Source organism: Cynara cardunculus (assembly GCF_001531365.2).
Source record: "Cynara cardunculus var. scolymus isolate 2C chromosome LG 5, CcrdV1, whole genome shotgun sequence".
NCBI lineage: Eukaryota > Viridiplantae > Streptophyta > Magnoliopsida > Asterales > Asteraceae > Cynara > Cynara cardunculus.
The window spans coordinates 22,166,339-22,175,221 of NC_037532.1; positions in this window are offsets into that span (position 1 = coordinate 22,166,339).

Genomic DNA, 8,883 nt, shown 5'->3' on the forward strand with positions numbered 1-8,883 from the left:
CTTTGTTCCCCCTGGGATGCAGAATCCCTGAGGGTGACTCCCTTGGTGGCGGTTGATGGTAAAGTCATCTTCATCATCATCGTTGTCGTCACCATCTAGGTCACTTCGAGGGTCTGGAATGGTAGGTTCATTATCATCTTCATCACCACCAACATCAGTGATGGAAGGGGCATCATCTCTAGGGATGGCATCGACAACCTCAGCTGGAGCAGCTTCGGTGGTCAGGATTACAGGAGCAGCAACCACTTCAGCTCTAGGAGCCTCAACTTCAGCTTCAACTTTAGCTGATATTGGACCAACAACTGCAGAAGGAGGAGAAGCAGCATCAGATGATCCACCAGCGTTGGACCTCATCTCCCCCTCTCTGGCTAATACTTGAGAGAATTGGCCAGAGAGTTCGTCCAAGCGCTGACGCTGGAAAACCATTACCTCCTCTAGCCTGGACAGAGCACCAACTAGAGTTGTTGTTGCCTCACGCGTCTCATAGAGCTGGGGAAATCAACAGCGGGGAGAAGAAGTTTGATATCAGATGCCATATCATAGTCATCATCAATCTCTTCATCCCCTCCATCTTCCTCTTCCTCAGCATCAGGCTGATGCATAGAGGAAGGACCTGCAAGAGAAGAAGTATGAGCAAACGGCTCAAGGTTAGTAGAAATGAAGGGGTAGGAAGATGGAATACCTGAAGGGCCATCAATGACATTCAAAGGATTGTCACTGGCGTGAGTAAAGATGTCGTCGAGAGGATGGACATTTGTATRCTGAGGAGCATCGAGAGGAGCAACCTCAGGTCCAGTGGTGTGTGTCTCAGTATCAGGGAGGACATTCGTTGATACATCATCGACATGTATAAAGACCAAAGAAGGAGGAGAAGAAAAAATGGTTGAGAAGAGACGTGGGTGTTCAGCGGTGGCGGCGCTGATATTCACACCTTCAGTGATTTGGGTCACTGAGGCGGTTGGGGTAGGTACCACTGATATAACAATGTGGGAGAAATTACTGAAGAGCTGGGAGGGTTAACTAAAGATGCCTCGGGGGTAAGACTAGTTTCAATAGCTGAAACCTTTCGAGAGGCTTCAGCCAAAGACGTGGTTGTCCCCTTTTTGGACTTCTTGGCTCTTTGAGGAGAACCAAGAGTTGGTTGAGATGGTCGTTTTGAAGGGGTTTTGGTGGCTTGGCTGCACTCAGGAGGGGGGGTTACCCTTACCTTGGCCACCTGAGGAGAAGAAGTAGTGATGAACACAATAGAAGTTAGTGCCACATCACTGTCCCTCAGCTTATGATACAAAATCCTGGATCCAAGCTTGGAAACCTGGAGGTTTCTTTCCGTGGAGTAATGATCTTTAAAGATCTTAGCAAATACCATTGAAAGGAACCTGGTGTAAGGCACCACCTTTTCTCGTTGGCGCTTGTTCAGTTTGAGCACCAGGTCATCGAAAATGACCGCAACATAATTTATATTACGACGCTGAATCGCAGATACGCCTATGGTTAAGGCGATCCTAGAGGCCTGGTCCTGACCTCCAGTTTTTCCACCCATTCACTTGATGAAATCCTGTTCTTCTAAATCTTGGACAAGGACTTCATGGGAGCATCTGAGTCCTTCTTCATTAGCCATTGATAGCCAATGGCGTCGAGACATTCGATGTTCTCGGCCATTGAGGGTTCGATGTCATAGAGGCCTTTGGGAAGGCGAAGAGCCATCCTCAAAGTGTTGATGCCAAACTTCACATCCATGCGGTTGAAGGTGAAGTTGATCTGCTCCACTTGGCGTCCAGGCTTGACCTCTACATTGATGACTTCAGCAGTGAACCAGAACTGCTGAAGAAGTTCTTTCACCATGATAGGCTCATGGTTGAGTGTGAAGCCCAACAACGACTGCTTAAGGAAGTCAGCCGCTTATTGGTAGTCCGCCTTGGATGAGGGGATATCCAACAAGGCAATATGGTTGTTGGCCTTGAAGGAGACCTCATCGAGAGAGAAGTTGATATTCTTGGCGGGCATCTGTTTGAATAATAAGAATAAGATAAACAGGTTGTTAGTAAAAACCAAGATTGTTTGGGAGAAGAATATAGAAAAGTTTTTGAAACGATAAAAACTTCGTTTGAAAAATCCTTAAAGAAGATTTAGGATTTTTCAAGTAGAATGTTTATACAGAAACAAGATTATAACCAAGAAAGAATTGATTAAATAATCTTTGTTGTTTAATGTATTAAGAGAACAAGGTTCTTAAAACAAATTAATTGTTTCTTATAACAGAAAATAAAGAAGAAGAAGATATTGACCTTAATAGTTTGGAGAGAAAAGGTCAAAAAGAGTTTGAAGGTTGAGAGAGTTCTTGCTTTGGATAAATCTTAGCAGAGGTTCATCTAAGAAATTTTGAAAGCGTAAAGAGAAAAGTGGAGAAGAAGTCTCATATTTATAGGTAGGAGGAGAGAGAAGGAATATGAGAGGGTAAAAAGACGACGATTCGGGAAAGTGGTCATGATGAAAAAGACTACGTTCTCATCCATGATTGGATGACATTAAATGAGGTAGCGTAATGACAGAACCTTTTGCGTGTCTCAAAGCGTTGCACATAGTAAATAGAGAATGTCGTCATTAAGACGGTTCATTAACTATTTTATTTTAAAAACAAAGAGTTTTTAAAAAAAACGAAGAGTCATACAGTGTTTAACTAAACACTGATAAGACCGTTTAAAACATTTTATCACTGAAGATGAAAGACTTCAGTAAGGGTTTTAAGACATCAGTGTCAGTGATAAGAGAATCACTGAAACTGTTATTTAAAAACAAACTTTTTAATCACTGATAGAGAAAGGTTCCATGATCGTTTTTGATTTTAAGATAAGTATAGAGATATACTTATAGATATGCTCAGTGATGAGAGAATCACTGAAACCAACTTTTAAAACTGTAGTTACTGAAGAAGAAAAGCTTTAGTGAGGGTTTTAAGTTGAAGAAAATAGAAGAGTAATCATACTTGAGAGAGAATAGATATATTTACTCAAAAGTTCAGTGTCAGAGATAGAGCACTGAATCATTTCACTTACTGAGTGATGTTTAATAGCTGAAGAGTAATCTTCAGTATTTAACATTCCCATTTCGCTGATCAAGATGCTGAATCTTGTCTCATCAAGAGGCTTGGTGAAAAGGTCAGCGAGTTGATACTCAGTTGGAATAAAATGAAGTTCAATATCACCATTCATAACATGTTCTCTGATAAAATGATATCGGATCTCAATATGTTTGGTCTTGGAGTGAAGTACAGGGTTGCTTGTAATAGCAATCGCGCTAGTGCTATCACAATAGATAGGAACCTTTGAAAACTGAAGGTCGTAGTCCAGCAGCTGATTTTTCATCCCAAGAATTTGGGCACAACAACTATCAGCGGCTACGTATTCAACTTCAGCTGTTGATGTGGACACTGAATTTTGCTTTTTGCTTGTCCAGCTCACCAACTTTCCACCTAGAAGATGACAGCCTCCAGTGGTGCTTTTCCTATCAATATTGCAACCTGCAAAATCACTATCCGAATAACCGATTAGGTCAAAAACTGAACCTTTAGGGTACCAAAGACCCATGTTAGGACTTCCCTTAAGATATCTAAATATGCGTTTGACAACAATCAGATGGGATTCCTTTGGTTCAGCTTGATATCTTGCACATAAGCAAGTGGAGTACATGATTTCGGGCCAGCTAGCTGTTAGATACAGCAGGGAGCTAATCATTCCTCTGTAAACAGTAACATTTACAGGCTTTCCATTTGGATCCTTGTTGAGAGAAAATGGAGGAGCCATTGGAGTCTTCATAGATGAACTGTTGGATAGATCAAACTTCTTCAGCATGTCTCGAACATACTTACTTTGATTGATAAAGATACTTTTATCTGTTTGTTTGATCTGGAGACCTAAAAAGAATGTTAGTTCTCCCATCATGCTCATCTGTTATTCTTTCTTCATGCATTCAGCGAAAGGAAAACATAAAGAGGGATTAGTGGAACAAAAAATAATATCATCGACATAAATTTGGACTAGAATGATGTGACCTTTAACATTCCTAAGAAATAAGGTCTGGTCAATCTTTCAACGAGAGAATTTCTCAGAGATGAGAAAAGAGGAAAGGGTATTATACCAGGCACGAGGAGCCTGTTTTAACCCATAAAAAGCTTTATCCAACCTATAGACATGGTTTGGATACTTAGGGTCAAGGAACCCTGGAGGTTGTTCAACATAAAATTCCTCTTGAAGTTTCTCATTAAGGAAAATGCTCTTTACATCCATTTGAAACACTTTGAAGTCTCTATGGGCAGCAAAGGCTAGAAAGAGTCGAATTGCTTCGAGTCTAGCCATTGGTGCGAAGGTTTCGTCATAGGTGATCCCTTATTCTTGTCTATAACCCTGAGCGATAAGTCGAGCCTTGTTACGGGTTACCACACCATCTTTATCCAACTTATTGCGATAGACCCATTTGGTGCCTATCACTGATTTGTCAGATGGACATGAGACAAGGTACCAGACTTTGTTCCTATCAAACTCAATGAGCTCCTCCTGCATGGCAAGGACCCAACTAGGGTTAGAGATAGCACCATTGATCTTCTTGGGTTCAATTAAAGAAAGAAAATTGACAAAGAGATAGATATTACCTAGACCACGACTTGTTTTGATACCTGCATCTGGATCATCAAGAATTTGATGAATTGGATGGTCTTTAGTCCATCGCCGAGCCGGTAAAGAAATTTCATCTAAATAAGCGAGTTCAGGAACAGAAGATGAGGCTTTAGCGGCAATATCTTCAACAATAGGGATTATCGCTAAAGGAGCCTCAGATTCAGTGACTGAAACAAGTTCAGAAACTGAAGGCATTTCATTCACTGATTGATCAATGTTTGAAGTAGATGGAGGAACACATCTAATGGGCACGACAACGATCCCTGAAGAAGATGTGTTGGGGTGACTAGCTGTAACAGGAATGATAAGTGGATCATCTTCAGCTTCAAGAGATTCATTATTGAGAGGAGCACTGTAGGAAGCTTCAGGTTGTCCATAGTTAGAGAACATCCAGTTTTCTAATTCATCCTCATCATTTACGATGGGTTTTCAATTAGCTGAATGAGATTCGTCAAAGGTGATATGAATAGATTTCCCTATCGTCTGTTTTCGTTTGTTGAATACTCTGAAGGCTTTGGATACTAAAGAATATCCAAGAAAGGTTCCTTCATCAGCTTTTGGATCGAACTTTCCGAGTTGGTCGCTATTGTTGAGAATGTAACACGTACAACCAAATATGTGAAGACAACTTATAGAAGGCTTTCATCCATGGAAGAGTTCATAGGCCGTCTTCTTGAACCTCTTTACGATCAGCGATTGATTTTAAGTGAAACAAGCGGTGTTGACGGCTTCAGCCCAGAATTGAGTAGGGAGATGGGATTCGCTGAGCATTGATCGAGCAGCCTCAATGATTGTTCGATTTCGTCTTTCAGCGACCCCATTCTATTGAGGAGTTCTCACTGAAGAGAAGTTGTGAGAGATTCCATTGTCCTCAAAGAAGTTATCCATAATACTGTTTTTGAATTCAGTGCCATGGTCACTTCTAATAGATCGTTGTTTAACATTGTTGAGTACTTCTATTTTCTTGATAAACGAAATGATTTCTTCAGGTGCTTCATCTTTGGATCTGAGAAAGAAGACCCAAGTGTACCTGGCTTACTCATCAACAATGACGAGTGTGAACTACTTTCCATCTAGGTCCTGGTAGTTACACCTACGTCCCTCATCGGTCTGAATCCCCACCCCCACATAACACTAAACCTTTCTTCCAAAACCTCCCCCGATTCTAAGGATTGCACGTTAACTGGATCAAAGAAATCCATATGCAATAGCTGAAGAGGTGCAGTCACTAAAGAGATTTGCTTAGACTTGAAGCTAGCTCTTGTATGTTTTCTTTTTTCACATGTTGAGCAAAGAGATTCCTTTGCAAAAGAGTGTTGAGGAAGACCAGTGACAAGATCATTTCTTGACAGCTTGCTGAGTGTCTTGAAGTTGAGATGAGAAAGTCGTTTGTGCCATAGCCAGTTAATATCTGACAAGGCTTTAGAGAAGAAACAACTATTCTCAGGGAGAGAGGAATTCATATTGCTGATATATACATTCGCTAAACGAGAACCGGTTAAGGCAACCTTATCATCTTTGTCAAGAACGTCACATGAATTCTTCGAGAATTAAACTATATAATCTTTATCATACAATTGACTGATGCTAAGAAGATTGTGCTTCAGTCCTTCAACATATGCAACGCGTTTGAAAGTTGTTGCACCATTGGTTAATATACCAAATCCTCTGGTGTATCCTTTTCCATTACCTCCAAAGGTTACGGAAGGTCCTCTTTTTTCCTTGAAATGAGTTAGCAGGGATTTGTCTCCAGTCATATGTCTTGAACATCCGCTATCAAGATACCATATACCTTTGACGTCCTGCACAARGAAACAAATTAAGAATGCTATTGGTACCCAACTATTGGGGTCCAGCTTTGTTAGAGGCTTCATCCACTAGAACTGAAGAATCAGTATCAGTTGATGGCATCACTAAACCTAGAGAGTTTTGAGTGGAGAGAGGAACAACCTCTGACACTACTAAAGTAGTTTCAGTGGAAGTCTTCACTGAGCCTGACGAAGAGGCTTTAGTGGTAGGAACTACAACGTCTGATGCTGAAGACTTTTCAGCAGGAGTTGTCTTCGCTGGGCTTGAAGAAGAGGCTCCAGCGGATTTCTTCACCTTGGTTGCTTTTGCAGTCTTTGTGGATGATTTCACCTTAGTTGATTTCTCAGCCTTGGCTACTTTCTTGCCTTTAGCTAATGAACCAGCCTTGGCGGCAGAAGGACACTTGCTGGCAATATGTATTTTCTCACCACAGTGTTTACACTTCCTAAAGCTTGGGATAGCTTTAGGGCCAGGAAGTATCATATTTGAAACGGGACCAGCTCCAAGGATTCCCTTCTCATTGGTTCTAGGAGGAACTTTTGAGGAATTGGATTCCTTAGGTGAAAAGTTCACCTTGAGCTGACACTTGGATTTTTGAGAGGGTTCAGATTTCCTAGTCCCTGAAGAAGAAGAAGCTTTACAAGCTGAAGGAATAGACCTTAATCTATTAGACTTGTTAGACTTCTTAGAAAGGGGTGTTGTGACAATGGATTTACCTTTGTCTTTGCAACCAGAACTCAAAGGAGTTCCTTCAAGATGACTCTCAGAAAAAGAAGAAGACTGAGAGGAAGAAGTGTTGGGAATAGAAGAGACGAAGGTGCCAAGTTTTAGCATGGACCTGCCTGTAACACATTCTTCCTGAACATAGGAGAATCCTAGACCAGTCGTTATCTTGGCGGGGATCTGAGCGTTAATGATCTCCGTGGTTTGATGGAAGCTTTACACCACTCTTCATTGATAGCTTTCTCAGCCTTAAGTTCAGCGATTGCTCGCTCACGTTCAACGATAGCCTTCTCATGTTCAACGGTGATGGCTTGGTTTACAATAACCTGWTCTTTAAGATTTTCCTCGACAGAGGTCAGTTCTTTGATCTTAAAATGGCAAATCTTCAATTCCACAGGAAGATCAGCGTTAAGCATTTCTGCTTTCGATTTGCTATTGAGGGCATTGTAAAGGTCAACCGTCAACGTATCCAGTGCAGAAAGACTTGAAGAAGAAGAGGGTTCATTCAGGAAACATACCTGAGTAGTAGAAGAGGTAGATGGCTAAGAGGAAGTAGATGCTTCTGAAGATCCTTCATATTCATCTATGGCCATCAAGCAGATATAGGTTGTATCATCTTCATCTGAAGATGATTCATCGGATGATTCAACCTAGTCATGCTCTTCAGCTACAAGGCCCTTAGCCTTTCGCTCGTTGTTCTTCATCTTCCTGTACATCTCCTTCAGTTGTAAGTACTTTTCATCTTTAGTCCTGAAGGAGGAGGGAGCTTTAGTGGATGGCATCGCAACTTTCTTTGATCTGCATTCAACTGCAAAATGTCCGGGCCGGTGACAGTTGTAACAGACAGCTGAAGCCTTGTCTATTCTTTCAGACTTTGGCTTTTCCCTGAGGGACAGCTGAGGAGATCTGCGGAAGTTGTTTTTGCTGGCGAATCTCCTGAAAGACTTAGTCAGAAGGGACAGAGATTCATCAAAATCTGTTAAATCAGATTCTGGAATATTCTCAGAGATAGAAAAGTCTATCTCTGTAATAACAACAGGAGGAAGAGAAAAGACAAAAGGGGTAGAAGAAGTTTCAGCTAAAGAAGCTTCAGAGATCAAAGCTAAAGGAGAACTTTTCATTTTCCTGGAATCTTTTACAAGATTCCTCTTTAGTTGATGAGATTGCTCATGGTTAAGCAGAATCTCGTATAAAGTAAAGAGAGAAAGAGTGGACATGTCATTTGACAACTTGAGACACATGGAAAAGGTGTCCCAAGACTTAGGAAGGCATTCCAGAAACTTAGTTAAAGTTTCAGAATTGGAATATTCCCTGCCGACAGCTCTAAGATCAATAAGAAGACAATTAAAACGTTGATGAACTTCAGACAGCGTCTCAGACTTTCCACAAAGAAAGCTTACGTTCTGTCTTACTAAATTGATATTTTTGGTTTCTTGAACCTGAGTGGTTCCTTCATATTGAACACAAAGTGTGTCCCACATGGATTTAGAAGTTTTGAGCTTCATCACGGAGTGATAAATCTCATTAGGAAGAGACATAGCTAATATAGACCGAACACGCATGTCTATAGCTATTTTCTTCTTATCTTCATCGCTCCACTAATGAGGAAGCTTTGGAATCTGCCGTTCAGGAATTGCGGCAGTCGTAGCTGTTGCTGGAACAGCCGGAGCAATATCAAATG